Source organism: Camelus dromedarius, chromosome 21, assembly GCF_036321535.1.
Source record: "Camelus dromedarius isolate mCamDro1 chromosome 21, mCamDro1.pat, whole genome shotgun sequence".
Classification (NCBI taxonomy): domain Eukaryota; kingdom Metazoa; phylum Chordata; class Mammalia; order Artiodactyla; family Camelidae; genus Camelus; species Camelus dromedarius.
The window spans coordinates 5,414,462-5,433,844 of record NC_087456.1 but is presented as its reverse complement, the minus strand read 5'-3'; the positions used below and the strand labels follow the sequence as shown (position 1 = coordinate 5,433,844).

At 46.3% G+C, this 19,383-nt stretch overlaps 1 long non-coding RNA gene and 1 pseudogene across 2 annotated transcripts in view; one reads left to right on the top strand and one right to left on the bottom strand.

Annotated features, from left to right (window-relative positions):
* Positions 1 to 19,167, top strand: part of LOC135318774 (uncharacterized) — a 52,859-nt gene extending 33,692 nt beyond the window's left edge. Inside the window, exons 2-4 of one of the 2 annotated variants that reach the window (XR_010377099.1) lie at positions 16,135 to 16,185; positions 16,337 to 16,429; positions 16,963 to 19,167. This is a non-coding gene — a long non-coding RNA (uncharacterized LOC135318774). Of the gene's footprint in view, positions 1 to 16,134; positions 16,186 to 16,336; positions 16,737 to 16,962 lie in introns of those variants that run through there. The other variant, XR_010377098.1, reaches the window with a different exon arrangement.
* LOC116148709 (high mobility group protein HMG-I/HMG-Y-like) lies at positions 84 to 6,620 on the bottom strand (annotated as a pseudogene).
* Positions 19,168 to 19,383: the final 216 nt, after the last annotated feature.

Sequence of the window (19,383 nt, the reverse complement as noted above, 5' to 3'; positions counted from 1 at the left end):
GGTGCGGCTGTGAGCGCGCAGGTGGGTGGCGGTGATGCTTGCGCCTGGGGGAGGGGTGGGGGCATTGGGGCGGGGCGGAGCTACTAGCCCCAGAAGGAAACTGGTCCCTGGCGAGGGAGCAGACGGCGCGGGCACTGCTCCTCCTCCGAGGACTCCTGCGAGATGCCCTCTTCTTCCTCCTCTAGTTTTTTGGGTCTGCGCCTTGGTTTCCTCCCTGGAGTTGTGGTTGTTTTCCAGGTCTTGGCAGCACCCTTGTTTTTGCTCCCCTTCTGTCGGCCCCGAGGTCTAGGTGTTGGCGCCTGGCTGGGCTCCTGCTGACTCCCCGCCGGCGCCGGCCCGGGACTCACCGAGGCTGCCTGCGCCGCGCGCCCCGCCCTCGCTCCTCAGCGCCCTGCTTTTCCTGCATGGAAGCCAAGGACTGGCTGGACTTCGAGCTCCACTCGCTCACCTTCTCTCGTCTGCAGAGCAGGTGGAGGAGCGACGGCCGGGATGCGCGAGCTCGGCCGCCGGCCTGCGGTGCGCGCCCCGAGCTGCCGGGAGCGACGGTGCTGGGCGCTGCGGGCCGGCCTGCCGCCGCCGGCGGTAGCAAATGCGGATGCCTTCCTGGAGCCACGCCACGGCAGAAATTGCGCGGAGTCGGAGTCCCAATTAGAGCTAAAATATATTTTCTAAATATAAAGAGAAAACATAACAGGAAAGTAATTTCTCAAAAAATAATGTCCTGGAATATGCAAATGCTTGAATTCAGCTACACTGGATAACTGTTATTTCTCTGGTGGTTGCTCCAAGCCTTATTTAGATTTCTGCCTATTGTTATTTTTCCCTATCAATGCTTAAAGCTTCTGTATATTTATGTCTTTCTTCCCCATGAGTAAGAAAAAAGCTTCCTCTGCTCTCTCGTCCTGGCATATTCCTGTTGTTTGCAGCTTTAAGTCTGAAATGGCGTAGGTATTTTTAGCAGAGGAGGGAGGCTGATCATTGCTATTTTTTTTTTAAACTTCCCTAATGTTGTTTTTTCATTTATTTAAAAATTATTTTTAAAGCGTGCAATTAAGTGCCTTTTAGTAGATTCACAAGGTTGTGCAACTATTGCCACTGTAATTCCAAAATATTTTCATCACCCTCCCAAAAAACCCCATATCCATTTGTAATCGCTCCTCACCTTCTCCCTCAGCCCCTGCCAACGCTAATCTACTTTCTGTCTCTGGATTTTCCTTTTCGGAACATTTCATGTTAAAGGAATCATTTAATATGTGGCCTTTTAGACGAGCTTCTTTCATTAAGCAGAATGTTTTCAAGGTTTACCCATGTTATATATATCACATACTACTATTTTGTTTATTTTTTACTTTCTCGTGTCTTATTGCTTCTTTCTGGATTAATTTTCCTTCTTAAAGTGTATGCCTTAAGAAATCTTGCAAAGAGGCATAAATCTGTGGTATAAAATTTCCATAGACCCAGTATGTTTCATAATATCTTCATTTTGTCCTCATATTTATAATAAGGCTGGATAGAAATGTTTAGGGTCAAAGTTCCTTATCTCCAAAAATTTAAAGATAGCTCTTTACTGTTACCTAGAATCCTGGTAGCAGTCTGGTTCCCATTCCTTTTAGGGCACCTGCTAGTTCTCCCTGTAAGCTTTCAGATTGTTCCCTTTACCTTTGATACTCTTACATTTCACTAGGATGCATCTAATTGTATTTTTCCCTACCCTTTTTAGAATGTTGAGCACTGGTTGAGACCTTTCAATCTAAACATTATATCTTTCTCTAATTCTCAGAAATAATTTCTTCAAATTCTCAGAAATAATTTCTTCAAATATTTTTTGTCTGTGTTTGTTTCTCTCCTTTAGAGATCCCTGTTATGCAGATAGTGACATGTTTACTTTTGTTTTCTATACCTCTTAACAATTATCTGATTTTTTCCTTTCTTGATGCTTTCCTTGAGAGTCCTTTGACTTGATCTTCCAGCTCATTAAATCTTTCTTTTCAGCTGTATCCATTCTGAAACTTAATTTACCCATTGAATCCTTTACCTGGAAAATTATATTTTTCTGTGTGCAATGTTTTTAATAGCTTTATCTTCATGGTCACTTGTTCCTCTTGCAGATGTCCAATATCCTTCTTTAAGTTGGGAATTATTCATTATGCTGATTTTAAATTCTTGTTCTGTCTTTACAATTACTTTTGCTTCCTCCAGGGAACAGGTCTCTTATTTTTCTCTCTGAGTTTGTCTTCTGTTAGGGCTCTCAACTGCATTGACTACCAATGTTTCCCTTGGAGGAGTGAGAAAACCTTGCTTGTGTTTTCCAGGCTAGTTTAGGTTTGGTTGATGGGGCTTCTCCTCAGGTGAACAGACCCTTGTATTGCACGCTTGCTCAGCCACTCCCTGTTTCCCTACTTCAGCATCATCAGCCCCTCAGGGAATCTCCCATACTTCTGATCCCAGGAAAGGTAACGGGGAGAACTTGGTCTCCTGCCAGCCAACCAGCCTGTTCCTCTGTGTTTCCTATTCTGGTGGGCACTGACATTGCCCTCAGGTTACCTGTCCAGTTCCACCTTCCCCAGGTGTGGGGTTAATATTGCTGCATGAAATGATCGTTGCAGGCAGATGCAAGGAGGGGAAGGGAAACAAGAGGAAGGCAGAGATCCAGTGGCTCTGGCCCTCTTTGACTCCAGACCACATTCCTCCTGTGTTAGTTGTTGAGTTCTGCTTTATGGCCCTCCCACCTCAGCCTTTCTGTGATGTCTCCATTCAGGATTAGATCCAGGGGAGAGAGTCAGCAGCCCATGCTACTTTGCCGTTTTTTCAGTCTTAACATATTATCACTTGTCTTTCCAAATATGAAAGAAACATTCATTTGACTTCAAACCAAGGCTACTCCAACAATTGATTGGTAGGGCATTCAGAGTAAAATGTGCAAGCCATTGGATTTTAAGTGTACTTGAATAACTTCTATATACGAAAAGAGATCATTTCAGAGCTCAATGGTCTGATTAATATTTCATCTCAGTAGAAGCCCAGATACTGAAACCAACCAGTAACTCCACTCTCAGACAGAAAGGATTCAGTTGGCTGGTGTTTGGGTCTCAATTTCTAAACATAGAAAATGAGAAGATGCTTGTAAGGACATCTGCCTGGGCCATTTCCAGCCCTGGTTTCAAAGGCAATCCATTAATTCTATCATTGGACAGGGTGATTTTTGGTGTGGGGCTATCCTTTGGAATCATTTCTTCATTCAAAAAACATTTATTGATCACCTATCCTATGCCAGACTCTATGCTAAGATCTTCATAAGACATTCTTTTATGTGAGTGATAACCAGAGTTTTAAAGTATAAACTGATTTATATATCTCATGACATTGAGCATAGAGCCTGAAGAAAGAGTCCTACTGTCTTCTTTTTCTATTAAAATTCTGGCCTTTGTTGAAGTTTGGGCTATGTTATCTATGAAGCTTCGTTCAATAACACTTTGATTGTTTAAGAAATACTGTATCAGCGGATGGCTATTTCTTTAGACTATCCTTTTAGACTCTGGTATAGAAGAGTTGGCATCCTGGCCTGCACACATGGAGTTGAGAGCAGAGCTTCAGCGGAGGGGCTCCTGGGCAAATTCCGGGGTTGCTGCACTGCAGCCCAGTAAATTATCAGGAAAGCTAGTTAAAATGCAGATTCTAGAATCTTTCCAGGAGATACTGAACTAGTGTCTCTAGGGTTGGTGGCCCTGACATCTGAAAAATTCAGGGCTTTGGCTATGTGTGGGTCTATCCTGTGATTCTAGGGCAAACCAGATCAGAGCTGCCCATGTGGGAAGAAGGAAAGGATGGCTCCAAGCAACAGGCAACACTGGAGGGGCCCAGGAGCTATAAAAGGGAATTAAAATGTATTCAGAAGACAGCGGGGTTAGGTCCTGAGAAATAAGATTATGTATCAAGATAAATGCATGAGATGATAGAACTGTCACTAGGATAGGTTATGAAAAGGGAGCTGAGAGATAGGTGTAGGATGAGTGAAGCAAATTAAGATCGAGAATACTGGAACACAGTAGAACTTAACTTTTAATGAGAGCCCTGTGTCTGTTGTCATGGATGAAGATCCCTTCAAGATCCACTGGTGGATAAAAAGATTATTTTGCGAAGTCCTAAGGGGAAGGTGGCATACTCATTTCTCTGTTCATTTATTGCTTTAGTCATCTGATCTGTGGCTAGATGTGGCGTATTCACTACTCAAAAAATATTGAGGGTATATATCAAGCACTGTGTGAATGGTAAAACTGGAAAGGTAGGCAGAGACCAAACCATCCAGGGCCAGGTGAACTTTTGCCTTTATCCTAAAAGCACATGGAAGTCACTGAATGATTCTAAGAAGAGATGTAACACCATCAGATGGCTTGTTGAAAGGCCACTCTGCTGCAGTGTGGAGGAGAGATTGGAAGGGGACAGGCATGGCTGCAGGCAGGCTAGATGGGAGACTGTCAGTTTCCAGAGGAGAGACAATGGTGCAGAAATAACAGGAAATGGACAGATGTGGGAGATATTTAGGAGGTAAAATTGCATTGGTAGGACATAATGCTAGATTGAATATGGGGAGCTTTTTAGGGTGGATTTCTGGCTTGATCAACTAGATGGTTGATGGTGCTATTATTCACTGAGAGAGGGAACGATGGGAGAAGTTAGGCTGTGAAAGATGATGCTTACAGTCAAGCCACGTCCTCTCACTACTTCTGCTCTCCTGTTGCCCCTGATGGACAACTTGGGTTCCCACCTGGTGCCTCTCATTGACCACTTTGGTCACCTCTGCAGGGCACTGACTCATTGCTCAGGGCCCTGCTCTGGAGAAAAAGGTTTGCTAAACTAGTTGATGACCAGTATGGGAAGGTCATTAGGTAAAATAATTGAGAGGGGCTGTGAAACCACCGAGCCCCACCCCAGTGATGATGGGAAGAGAAGAACCTGAATGGTTTAGTTTTGGAAATTCTTTGATAGGGTTACCAAGCCACTAGCACTCACCTCTCTGGCTTTGTAAGTAAGTCCCTCCCCGCACATCTATCAGAGCTGGCTAACAAGCACTTGCCTCTTTGGAGTGTTCTTTGCTTTTGTCTTTTCTGACTCCTCTTGAGCTTATGAACAGGAAAATGTTGAAAAGGCAGGCAGAAGACATTATTCAGCCAGACAATGGTATTTATTGAGCCCAATATGTACAAAACACTCTATTCGTTTTTTGAAGATGTAAAAAAGATACGGCTTCAAAGAAAAGAAAAAGTAGAAGCAAAACATTTAGGTAGTCCATAAATTATACAATCAACTCTTAAAAAAATAAACGAGACTCCTGGGCATATATCCAGAGAAAAATATAATTTGAAAATACATGTGCACCACAACGTTCACAGCAGCACTATTTACAATAGCCAAGACGTGGAAGCAACCCAAATGTCCATTGACAGATGAACAGATAAAGGAGATGTGGTATGTGTGCATATATACACACAAATACACACACACACACACACGCACGCGCACACACGCAATAGAATACTACTTAGCCATAAAAAAGAATGAAATAATGCAGCAAGATGGATGGACCTGAAAATCATCATTCTAAGTGAAGTAAGCCAGAAAGAGAAAGAAAAATACCATATGATATACTGCTTATATGTGGAATCTAAAAAAAAAAAAAAAAAAAAAAAAGAAAAGACACATATTTACAAAATAGAAAGACAAACATAGAGAATAGACTTACGGTAACCAGAGGATAAAGGGGGTGGGAGTTTGAGATTTGCAGACACTAAATGCTATTATAACAGACAAACAATAAGGAAGGTCCTACTGTATAGCACAGGGAACTATACTTAATACCTTGTAACAGCCTATAATGAAAAGGAATATGAAAGCGTATGTATGTGTATGACTGAAACATGATGCTGTACACCAGAACTTGACACAACATTGTAAACTGACTATACATCAATTTTTAAAAAGTGCAAAAAAAAAAGAATAAAAGAATAAATGAGATTTTAAAAGATTAATTTAGACTGAAAAGAAAAAAAGGGAGGTGTGATTGATTACTAAGAGGTTCTATGAACAAGAGCTGGGCGCTCAGCAGGGGCAGGGGCCTGAGCCCCCTGCTTCAGTGGTTTATTTGCGGGGTGAGTGCTGGCAGGTCGCTTGAAGCTTTTGGGGAGGATTGAGGCTAGAATTTTATAGACTTCAGCTACTTCTCTTCCTCTCACTCTTTTGCTGGAGAGGATCACTAAAACTCCCACCCGGCGAGCAAGCTGCTGGTGTAAATCACAGAAGTTATAAGCACACCCTCCTGGAAAATACAACCTTTGTAGGTAATTTTAGAGAAAATGGAATTAATTCTGTCTGGTGGAGGAATTGATCACATCAAGTATTAAGTGGAAAGTAATGTCTAGAGACTGTTACGGTGTAAATTAAAAAGGTAAGCCTTTCCCCTCACTTTGAGACTCAGAAATAAGAAAGGGGTCAATCCATACCTGGGGTCTAGTGCCTCGGGATTTTAAAAATAATGTCATAAAACTGTCTGGAGAACACTGTGGGAAACGGGAGTGGCTTAAATACCTTCCTCCGGTGGCCACCTGTGTACCTGAGTCCCGCATGGTTGCGAGCCTCCTAGACACTGCGTCACTCAGTTGTCTCAACAATCCTATTAAACGGGTATTGTATCCCCATGTTTCAAAAAATATTTTTTATTTTTAATTATGATGATGATTTTTTATTTTTAAGGAGGGGAAGTAATTAGGTTTATTTATTTTAATGGAGGTGCTGGGGGATTGAACCCAGAACCTCTGCATGCTAAGCACACGCTCTACCACTGAGCTATCCCCTCTCCCCTGTATCCTCATTTTCACAGAAAAAAATATGAAGCTTCAGCGATACTGGTCACACAGCCAGGATAGGACAGAATCAGATCCAAGAGGTCTGTGGGATTCCCTAGTCTGTGATGTCCTCTCCTGTTCTCAGTTCCCTTCCTGCTCCTTTGCCTGTTTTTTTTTTTTTTTTTTTTTTTTTGAAACTTGCAGAGAATTACTCAGCCTAAGCTACATGAGCTGCATAGAGGAGTTTCCACAGCTACCTTCTCCCCCTGAGGCATCAGGCACTGAGAGCGGTGGTTCTGAGTGTGGCCCCTGGACGAGCATACTTGGCATTACCTAGAACTTGTCAGACACAAACATTCTCAGGCTCCACCCCAGGAGTAGTGACTGGGAAACCCTGGAGTGGGGGCCCAGCAATCCGGGTGGTAACAAACCCTCCAGGGGATTCTGAGGAGACCAGTGACTTGGAGGGTTTCCCTGGGGATCTTCACCAGGGCATCTCCAAGAAATACCCTGGAGTAATTTAGGGAAGTGATCAAGAACTCTCCAGGGTTCAGCTTTCCATGGGTGGCAGCGCATTTCCTGAGGGATGGCACTGGGACCTTTGCCATGCCTGCAGCATGTGCCTGGCACCACAGGAAACCCCCACCCCCTGGGGGCTGCCTTCCCCAGCCAGCTGGCTTTGGCTCTCTGGGGCTTATAAACTAGGCTGGCTGGCTCTCCGTCACCATTGCAGGGCAGGACATCGCCCACTCTCTCCCCATGTCCCAGTCCTCTTCCTGGAGGGGAGACTGCTCTGGCGAGAGCTTGTCTGGGCTGAAGCTGGGGGGACTGGGGCCTCATATTTGGAGGGGCGGTGATCCTACCCCTGGGGAAGCTGCGGACTTGCTGAGGAGTGGGGAGAGAGCCAAAGACGATGAGCCAGAGGGAAGAACCCCAGCAGATGCCAACCCAGAGGAGGAGGGCAGAGGCCATGTTCCAGGGCAGCCTGCGCCACGAGGAGTGGAAAGCAGAGAGGGGCCCGTACACACCTGAGACCAGCAACGTGGTCCAGGAACCGCACATCAGGATCATCTGGGGAAAATGATGGCGGTCAGAGCCCTTCCAAGTTTGTGAAGAACGCTTTGGCTGGCTGACACAGCCGTCCCTACACCGCGATTTGCAAACCATTGCTGACTTCTCTGGTATGATGAGCGGTCACTGTCTCCGGGCCAGCAAGGGGCGGGTCACCTGGGATTTGGGTGCATTTTCATTAAAGCTACAGCTTGAAACAATTTGTTTTTATTCATTAGTATATTGGCTTGGCTGTTTTCACGGAGATGAAAATGAGGGCTAAAGCAGATGGAAGAGTCATTATCTTCTACAGAAAAGTCAGAGCTGGGTGGGCATCCAGAGTGGTGTGCTGGCTGGAGCCACAATGCTACCCCAAGACCCAGGTCCCTTCTCTCGTGTTGCCTGCCATCCCTTGGGGGTGCTGTCCACATCTGCAGGATCAAAACTGGCTCCCAAGGACCACATGTGGGCCAGCCCTCGGGAAGAGCGGAAAAGGAAGCGGAGTGCTTGTCAGTCAGCTCAGTCTGCTGTAACAAAATACCACGGGCTGGGTGCCTTAAACAACAGACACTTATTTCTCTCAGGCCGGAGGCTGGAAGTCGGAGATCAGGATGCCAGGGGATAGGGTTCTGCTGAGTGTCCTCTCTTCCTGGCTTGGGGATGGCCATCTTCCTGCTGCATCCTCACATGATGGAGAGAGGACAGAGCTCTGATCTCTTTCCCCCTTATAAAGGCCCTAATTCTGTCATGGGGCCCCACCTTCACGACCTTCTGTAAACGTAATTACCTCCCAAAGGTTCCACCTCCTAGTATCACACCTGGGTTTAGGGTTTTAACAGGTGAATTTTGGGGGGGAAACCAACACTGAAACCACAACCCAGGGCCAACAGCTTCCTTTGACAACGTAACCCAAAGCTGTACATGTTATTTTCAGCCACATCTTACTGGCCAGCGTCTGTTCATAGGGCCACATCTGTGGCCCGGGAGGTGAGGGAGTAAAATCTTTTATCTGGGTAGCCATTGCCTCGCTAAAATTTGGGGAGTTTGGTTCTAGAAAGAAAAAGGAGAAAATTGATTCTGAGAGTTAATCAGATGTCCTTCCACAGGGCTGGGCTCACTCTTCCTCTCTTCCCCCAGCCAACCCTCTCTACCCTCACGCTCCGTCCCCTGTCCTGCCTTCGCATGCATACTGCCCTCCTGTGTTCATGCCCATGGCCCTAGACATTGGGAAGGTCTCTCAGAAGCTGTGACCAGGTCTGTATCTGCCGCTCGGGATGTCATATTTTAAGCTGCCTGGGGCTATGCTTCCTTGGGTGGGGGTGGGGGAGTGAGGGTGAAGGTAAGAGCTCGATAAACAGCAGGCGCCACTGGTCCTGGACTCACTCCTAGCACCTGCTCACACATCGATTTGAGACACTTCCCTGGACTCTTAAAATAGGGATTCCCAGTTTTGCTTGTTTGTCTGTAGGTTCTCATTGGATCAGTATTTATTTACTTGCATTTTCTACACCATAAACATCTGTGTCACTACATAATAAAATCCAACAGCCCTATAGCACCTGACTCATCATATATTCTTACACAGCAAAAATTCTCAAATTTAATGGGCAAATCATTCAACGAGAGTTTCTAGATTATGAGCTATGGGGCAAGTTTGTGATTGAATTTCTAGCCTGTAACATAAAATGGGCAAACAATAAATATTTTCTGAAAGAATAAACAATTAGCCAATGATGAACAAAATTCACTTGGAGATGAAGTAAACTGTCCTAAAGGAGTTCACTATTCAGTGGGGGAAATGAACCTGCAAACGAGAGCTCATGACATCATTCTGGGAGTGTCTGGATGCCTGACTCCACTTTCTTGTCCCACCGCACCCCTGGCTTTCCAGTGTGGAAAGGTCTATTGTCCATCTACCGGATCAATCACTCTTTATGGGTTCACTCCTTACGGGTGAACCACCCTTCACCCTGGAGGTTTCTCAATAGCAGTAGTGCAGACATTCTGGATCTATAATTCTTAGCTGTCGTTTGCATCATGGGATGGGTAGCAGCATCCCTGGCCTCTACCCACCTGATGCCTGTTTTACTCTAGTTGCGATGCCTTCCTCCAGTTACGGTAACCAAATATTCCTGCAGGCGTCACCAGATGTCTCCTGGAGGGTGAAAGTGCTCTCCACTGAGAAAGACTGGTAAGCCCACCAGCCATCTCTTCTGCAAGGCTCACTGCAGATGAGGACCAAGAACTTGTCCAAGAACTTGACGATGAGTCAGTGCGGTTTCCAGCTCAGGCAGGAGGTTGAACTTCTCACTTGGTGAATATATATGTCTTACTCCTAAACGTTCACAACAGGATGACAACTCTGCTTCCCACAAGTCTGGTTTTAAAGCATATGGTTCTCACTCGAACCAACAATCCCAAATCTATGCACTAAAGGCAGTGATTAGAAATTAATTCAAGAATCAATGAAAACCAGGGGCTGCCAGGATTCGCTTGTAGGCACCTGATCTTTGGGAGGCAGATGAATGACCATGTTTATGTCCGTAGGCACATTGTTATGCACAACTTTACTGCACATCAGAATCAACTGAAGGATTTGTTTAATGCCTGTTTTGACCCCTTTTCCAGAGGTTCTGATTCAGTAGTTTTGGGGTAAAACTCAGGAAGCCACATTTTCTAAAGAGCCCTTCCAGGTCATCCACAGGCTACACTTTGAGAAATGGTATTTATTCCTCCAAGAACTATTTCTGTGTGAAATTAGACAATCAGAAAGAAAAGCTCTTGGATCATATTATCTTAGCCCCCTTAAGGAATGCCTTTGATACGTCACAACTTAAGGCTGTCTGTTCAGGCTTTTAAATAAACTTGGTTGAAAAAGTGCTTGTTTTGTCTTCAAAACTTTGAACTTTATCCATGGCGTCACTTGCTCTGCCTGCGTCCTTGCTCACACGTGGGGTGAATTTCTTCGGGGGTTTAGTTAAGACAGTATTTTCTCCACAAGAGACGTGTGTGTGTATTTACATATTTTAGAGGGAGACGGGGCCAGGAAATATAGCTAAAGTCTGTAATCTAATGCACGTCCCTTTGCCCTTCAGCGTCTGTCAGTCCCTGGTCCTGCTGTGACTTGCTCCCAGATGCTCTGCTGTGTCCAAATCCGAAACCATGGAATCCCAACTTGGTAGGAGATTGAGAACTGATCTCCATACCGGGGAGCTCTGATGTTGTCATAGCTGTGCTGCTTCATAAGCTTTTAATTAGAGCCCCAGCCTGTGTCACAGTTGGCCTTAATTGTCTCCTGCCTGGGTCCTGGCTTTCTCTCCAGTTCCTTCCAGGACAAAGCCGGCCCCTAAGCCCAGCCTGGCTGCCCTTTTCCTTGCTTCTTGCCAGCTCTTCATCCCACCTCTTGGGAGCTGGATCCTGTTTTTATCATCATTCCAGCCACATTCCTGTCTCCAAAGCAAGATTCACTGATGACCATGAGGCCTCATCCCTGATATCCATCACCATCAACATTCACAATGGCCCAGAGGTCCCACCCAACTAGAGAGAAAGAGCACAGCACCATTTCCCTCGTGAACAGAAAGTTTATGGGACAATTTCACCATCACTGCAATTAATTTATAAGGTAACAGGCTTCCCCTATGTCTTAGAGTTCTCTAGAGACATCTATCTATCTATCTAACTATCTATCTATCTATCAATCTATCTATCTACCTATCTACCTATCTGCCTATCATAAGGGATTGACTCAGGCCATTAGGAATGCTGAGAAGTCCCAAGTTCTGCCATTGGTGAGCTGGAGACCCAGGAGAGCTGATGGAGTAACTCCAGTCCTAGTCAGTCCAAAAGCAGGAGAAGCCTGGTGCCCCTGGTTGCAAACAGACAGAGAGAGCAATTCTCCCTCACTCATTCTTCTTCTTCTATTCAGGCCTTCAACAGACGGGATGAAGCCACCCATATAGGGGAGGGCAATCTGCTTCACTCAATCTACTGATTTAAATGTTAGTCTCACCCAGAAACACCCTCACAGCCAGAGCCAGGGTCATGTTTAACCAACTATCTGGGCACCCTGGGGCGCAGTCAAGCTGACACATAAAATTAACCATCACATCCTGATCTTTTCAGATGATCTATTTGTTCTTATTTCCAATTGCCTGAATTTGCCAGTTTATACAATTTTGTAAGGCATTTAAATTTGTTTTCATTCATTCAACAAATATTTTTGGAGCAAGTGTGTCTTTCAAGGCAATTAAAATATAATGGTGAACAAAAGAAGCACAGCCCTGCCCTTGGGGAGCTTACAAACTAATTTTTAAAAAGGTGACCTTGAAGAAGCAGCTTAAAGTTCCTTAAGTATGGCAAGGGTGGGGAGAGAAAAGAGTTCCAGAAGGACCGTGAATCTTGTCTGGGAAGATCTAAATTAAGATTTCAGATATCTGGCCACCAACTCAGCCAGCTTTATTTGTGAAACAAGGAAATAAAAGCTTAAGTCTCTTAAAAAAAAAAAGATTTGAGATATCTAGGGAATGGTGAAGAACACAAGATGCGCTAGGTGGGAAAGTAATTCAGTTCCAGAAACTAACTGGTGACCCACCTGGTGGGAGATGAGGCTGAGCCTAGAGATGCATGCAGGAGCCAGGTGGTGGGAGCACTTACAAGCCTTGGTGGTTAAAGCAATCAGAAGTACCAAAGGGACTTAAGAAGAGGAGTGACATGGTCCTATCACTTTGGATTCAGTGTGTAATAGTCCTAAATAAAAAATGAGATTTGATGGTGTTCTGAAGTCCAGTTTAAGTGTGTTTTATTATACAATAAGTTATATTTATTTATTTAATAATTTGGGGGGGCAGGAATTAGGTTTGTTTATTTGTTTAATGGAGGTACAGGGGGTGAATCCAGGACCTTGTGCTTGTCAAGCATGTGCTCTACCACTGAGTGATACCCTCCCCCACAATGATAACTGTTAAATTTCTACTGGTCAGTATATTTTATTAGTCACAACACCAAACTGGTTAAACAGTCCCTTGTTTCTAACAAATGGGAAATAATTCATGGCTAAGTGATGGCTATGTCATGTTTCATAGTGGTTGTTTCTCATTAACCTAGGCAGGTCTCTTGTTGAGCCTGATGAGTTTAAGGTGATTTGATCAGCCTAACGGAAAGCAGAGCACGTTTTGTAAAGGAGTAAACCATAAAGACTCCCTCTGACAGAGAGGCAGGCTCGCTGAGATGGCAGCATTTCATCTAAGGCATGTATTTTCACCTCTGTCTCTCAAACTCACTATTAACTTCCCCTTTTTGTCCAGCACTGTTTCCTGATTCACTGTTAGGACTCCACAGCTCCCAGATAAAGCATTAGTCAGGACTTTTTTAGTTGCAAAGAATGAAATCCCAGCTCAGAATGACTGGAGCAAAGATGGGAGTTCAGGATTCATATAGGGGAGCTTGACGTCGGGTACTTGGGGTGTGGGGCTCAGCTGGTCTCTTAGGAGCTCCTGCCCATCTTCCCTGTGGGTCACTTTGGTTCTAGGGAAGCTCATGGTAACAAATGGCTGTCAGTAGCTATAGCTTTTCCAAGTCTTACCTTCTCGGGACACCCAGCAAAATGTCCCTTCCCCAACTGTTATAACAAAAGTCTTGGCACTGAGTCCCATTTGTTCCAATTGGCTTGGGATACAAACCACCTTGAGAGCCAGGGCTCTCAAAACGCAGGTGGACTGCAAGTGAGGAGAGGAATGGACACAGGGCAGGAAAGACCACAGATGTCCACTAAAGAGGGGCTGAAGTTGCAGCCTTCAAAGGTCAAGCCTGAAAGGATGCTCACAGTGGATCCACTCAATGCCGTGTGTGCCCACACCAAGCTCTGGCTCACCTGAGCCCTCGAAAAGTGCCTGGTCTGGCATCTGGGTTTCACGTCTTGGTTGCATGTTGCCCTCTTGGCTCTAGACCTTTGGCTGTGATAGTGCTTTGAGTTGGGGGCCTTGCTGGGGCCCTCAGGAGCCCTTCTGTTCCCCTTTCCAACTCTGGCTCCAGCAGCCACCCCTCTTCTCACTGTCATGCCTCAAGTTTTTCGTACACTGTCCCTGACCTATGCACCTAGAGTTTCAAACATGGTGACCCAACGCTTGTGCTAACAGGTAGAATGTATGAGCTCTGGACTCAACCCTGCTGGTATCCAGATGTTGCCTGTTGGATTCATTAAATGCTGCCACACATCACCATGAAGAGGAAACAAAAACCAGGCAGAGACTTGGAGGTTTGAAGAGAGCCTCACCCACCCCACCTTCTTCTCTTGAGTTCCCTGTAGGCACTGCCTGCCTCTGGGGAGCCGTGATGGGGAGTGTTGTCCCAGTAGCCATGACCTTCCGTTATCTTTAAGTAGCTGCATCCAGTAGTCGGAACAAAAGACAAATGAAAACTTTCTCGGCCTGACATTGAAAAAATTATTGGCAAGTCATATGGTAATTCATCAGAGAATTCTCATTCATCAAAACAATTCATTTTAGTTTGAAGAGGCTGAATAAGCAATTTCCTGCTGATTTCACCGTCAGCCCCTCTGGCCACGTGTGGCTCCAGTTCATTTGCAGTAATTTTATTAAATTTTATTTTAATTTTATTAAATTTTAAGAGCTTTGTGGGTATGTGTGGAATATTTTAAATCAAATTGGGCTGTTTTACTTAGATATCCCTTTTATATTCTTTCTTTTACAATTCTAATAACCAGGAATGGAATTTAATCGCTTTTTTTTTTTTTAAGATGGAAAGATACACACCAGGGCTTGGGTTCTTTCTTTTTTCAGAAATTGAAATCTGATTTCAATTGAAATGGAATCAGAAATTGATTTGAATCCACTGCTGAACTGAGCACAGGAAACTGATTTCTGGCTAACTGAAAAAGATTTTGTTTTATAATAATAGCGCGAACTAAGGGGAATTGTTGTTCCAGAGTTTCTTATGTTCCTGAGCCCTAATTAAACGTGGTAAATGTGTGCCTTTACAAACTCCATCATTATGAAGCACATCCAGCCCCTTCTGTGTCGCTGTGTTTTAGCACCACAGAAATGTAACTGTTGGATTTCCACAAAGCTCTTTCTCAGAAATCTTTAGTCAGAAGTATTTCCCAATACCTAATCTTTATTATTCATGTAAAAGATTCTAACTTTTAAAAGGCTCCATTTTCCTTTTTTTTTTTTAGCCTTTTAGCTGATTCTCCCGTCACCTCGGTTCCCTTAACAAGCCTCTTAGTAGCTGTTTCTCTTGCTTCTCCCGACTGTTTCTTAACCTCCACCCCGCCCCCCTCACAAAACAGGATTTGTAAAATGCTACCTCAGGCCACACAGGTTTAAATGCATGACTAGAATGGGAACAATAGCAGGTGTGTGGGGACAGTGGGAAACCAGAGACTCCTGGCTGAGGAGAAGGCTGCCACCCTCAGCTCCGGCACGGAGTCCCCAAGGGAGAAGTCAGCATGAGACTGGCCAGGTCTCACACTTTCAAGGGAAGTCAGAAATCTAGATTTTAGTGTGATTCTAAAAATGGCCAATTACTAAAATATTTTAAGATCGCTCCTCCCCCAAGCCTATCAAGGATCCTTAAGTCACTAGAAATGCGTTTTATCCATGCTTTAACCAAGCTTGCTTCCATTAACATCTGACTGTGCCACCCTGGTTTTGCCCCTCCCCACTCCCTGAGGACTGGGCTCAGACGTGGGCAGGAACCCAGTGACCCTCTAGGGAGGGAGAGCCCTTCTCTGCCCTCACAGCCATTTCAGGCACTGGGACCAGAGCTCTTCCTGGGAGCCAGGAGTGTCCCTGGCCCTGCGCTTTGCTGTGAGCCTCTGGACCGTGACTGGGGACGTAGCTGGTTAAGAGAGAGGTGGCTCTGCCCACAGAGCCAGAACAAAGACGAGCAGCTGAATTCTAGTCCCCACCTGTCCCCTCCTCCCTTCTTTTCACTGTCACTGTCCCCTTACCCTCTATTTGTCCAGCATCTCCACTGCCACTACCAAAGCCAGGCAGGGCTAGATATAGGCACATCTCTGTTACACACACAGACTCACACACACATTCACATACAGACTCACACACAGGCTCACATGCACACATTTACACAGGGACACAGACACACACATCTACACATAGACACACATGCACACAGGCTCACACACACACTGCTACCATTTCCTGACTTGTTTTCTTTTTCTCACCTGCTCTCGCTGTTCATTTTCTTGATCTCATCTGTACAGAATTCCTGGTGTGTCTGAGATTTCCAGGGCTGCGAAGGAACCAAAGAAATGGTAGGTACTTAATTCTACCAATCCCCTGATCAGTCCACAACTTGGGATAATTGAAAGTGAACTTTGTCATAGTACTTGCACCTGGGATTTATATAATATTTAAATTTCTAAAAGCATTTCTGGAGTTACCATTTTATTTTTATCTTTACAGATAAACCCTGTGGCTCCAGTAGCGAGACACCGTCTTTGATTAGATCAGGAAGCGCCTGTCAGGCTCAGGGACTTGCCTGATGTTAGGGATCAGGTACATGAGGATCTCCAAATAAATTCTGATGTCAAATACTAAGAGAGGCTCTTAGTTGACATGTATTGTCCCTAAATTCTATCTCTCTTCATGCTATTTCACTCTTTTTAACTAAAATAATCCATCACCAACGTTATCTACACATAACGGAGTACCACCGTGTGGCTGACTAGGCTGTACCAATTTTTGGTCTGGTTAAGCCGACCAGTGTATGTACGATGCTACTCAGTCAGTTAGCAGAAGGTCAAGGACAAGTACTTTTTTCCTGAGCAAGATGATTTGTTTGTTGTCTATAACTAGATCAGGCCATGCATTACAGAAAGAAGGGGAAATGTGAAGTTTTCAGGTCACATACCTATGCGTGTATACTTTGCTGAATTTTTGGAAAGCACTACACAGCTAATTTATTGCTAACTTATGCTCTAGCAAGATCTTCTTTTGAAAAGCGATATCAATTAGAATTTTTTTGGTTACAACCGCTCCTATAAAACTCAATGGAATATAGACTTAAAAAAACATATTGTCTTCCCCAGTGGCCAAAGCTGGAACAATTTGAGCAACAAAATGAAGTCATATTAGACTCGAGCACAAAACATAAAATAAAGTAAGTATCCATGAGTCCGTACAGATAGAAATAAATGACTGAGTAAATAAATAAAGTAGGGAAAGAGATACATCTCCTGTTCAGAAGAATTCCAGACAATTTATGTAACTACTCCACCCTCAAGGGGAATGTCAGCTCTTTACTCCGTAAGTGTGGGCTGCTTGTAATGATGTCTGTGGAGAGGACAGTATGGAAAGTGGGGGGAAGTCCATGTACAGTGGAGAAACTTGACACACACAACCTCAGGAAGGAGGTCAAGTTTAGCATCAACAGTCTGAAGTCCTGTTGATCACGTGTACCCTTGATGTGATGTGAGGAAAACAGCACGTACCTCTGTGGTCTTCCTCCCCCCAAACTCATCATTCCTGGTGTAATCATGAGCAGAACACCAGGAAAATCCCTCCTACAAAATCTTTTACTAGTGCTCCTCCAAACTGTCAAGGTCATAAAAACCCAGGAAAGTCGCCTGTCATGCGGCGAGCAGAACGAGTTTGAACTCGGTAACACTCTGGCACCGTGGCCAGTCGCCCGTGGCCTGCCAGCCCTTCATGGGGAAGCTGATGTCCGTGGCTCCCCTGACCAGGAGATTATGGATGCTGAGGACTGGGGAGGGTGGCAGTGGACAAGAGACAACAGAGACAGACAGAGAGAGGGAGACAAAGACGGAGACAGGTTTTGTGACAAGAAGCCTGGGAGCAGGCCAGGGAGTACAGGACCATCACACGGGGGTGCTCATGGCTCAGAGTGGATGCAGGGCGCCTGGGGCCACTCGGTCATATGGCTGCCTGATGCCAGCCTCCCCTTGAGGCCAAGGGGCTGGACAACTTCCTGGTTCCTTCCAAGCTCTAAATGACACCCCCACTTCAGCAGGAGTCCCCCGGCCCCCGTGAGAACCCAGGCCTGGACCCAGCCCCAGAAGGTGCCAGAAGTGCGTTCTGCCATCAGCTCTGTGGCCACATGGAGTGGTGTCCACTTCAGTGCCCCTGCCTGGGACGCTGGAGCCTGAGCCCTACCCCCTGGCTCTGCTCTGTAAAAGGGATAGATAGAGACCCCCATCACAGGGCTGGGGACTGTAAGGGGACAACAGATGGGCAGAGATTCGAGGGGCACCCGGGAAGGAAGGTGCTGGGCATGGGGAAGTGACTGATGGGGACACAGCACGTCTGGGGAGAAGCCAGAGCAGAGACAGCTGGTGGCGTCTGCAGTCTTTCCTCCCACTCTCCCGCTGCGGGGGCCCAGATGACCACCTGAAGACCCTCAGCCCTACTATGCCCCAGCTGAGCTGTGCCTGAAAACCCCAGCCCCAGTGGGCTGTGTCTGCCCCTGATCAAGGCATCCCAGGGGCCAAGTGGCAGACTGGCCTGGGAGGACAGGACAGGGTGGAGGTCCCAATTGTCTCTGAGCCAGTTCATTCCAGGCCCACTCTGCTCCCTCCACCCAACAACCACGGCCTGGATCTGGGTCTGCACGGCGTGGGGGTGCCTTAGGTGCGGGGTGCAGTGGGGGCCATAGGAAACAACAGCCCCACCTGTCTGGCTGTCACCTGGCCTTCTTCCACCGCTGGGGCCTTCCCCCAACAAAACCCCACCCACCAACCGATCCCACCTCCATGCCTTTGCTCACACAGCACCTGGCCTGCACACTCTTACCCCTCCAGGCCTGGCCACGCCCTCCCTTCCCCACAGGCCACACCCTCCCTGCACCTGTGTGCTCAGCTCGGGCCCAGGACATCTTCCCTGCAAGAGGCCCTGGGGACAGGGGTGGGCCCCCTCCCTGGGCCCTCTGGCGCTGAGCACCTCACCAATGACAGAACAGGTGGGCAAATCCATCATGCCCCACGTCTCCAAGCTCCGAGCACCAATCTTGTGCCTGGAACGGTTCTAATGCAGACACAGGAGAGGGAGTCAGGCCCTCTCCCAGAGCTGATGTGTAGCTGGGGAGACAGACAGCGACCCAAGCAGAGAAGTAAATAGGTGGTCTGGGGTCTGCAGGGCAGTTATGACCCCTGGGGAGGCGTACTTCCAAATAGGTGGTCAGGAAATCCTCCCTGAGGAGGTGGCCTCTGAATGAAGACCTGGAAGAGGTCAGGCTGCCTGGATTCCTGGGGTAAGTGTTCCAGCAGCAGGTTGTAGGGAACGTGTGGATGTGGGGGGGGGGGGCACAGGTGTGTGGGGTGCATGGGGTACATGGGGATGTTTGGGGGTGTGGGATGTATGGGGTGTACAGGGGTGTGTGGGGTGTATGGGGTACATGGGGGTGTATGGGTTGTATGCGGTGTGTGGGGTGTCCAGGCCGGGTGGGGTGTTTGGGGTTGTGTGGGGGTGTGTGGGGTGTAGGATGGGTCATGAGG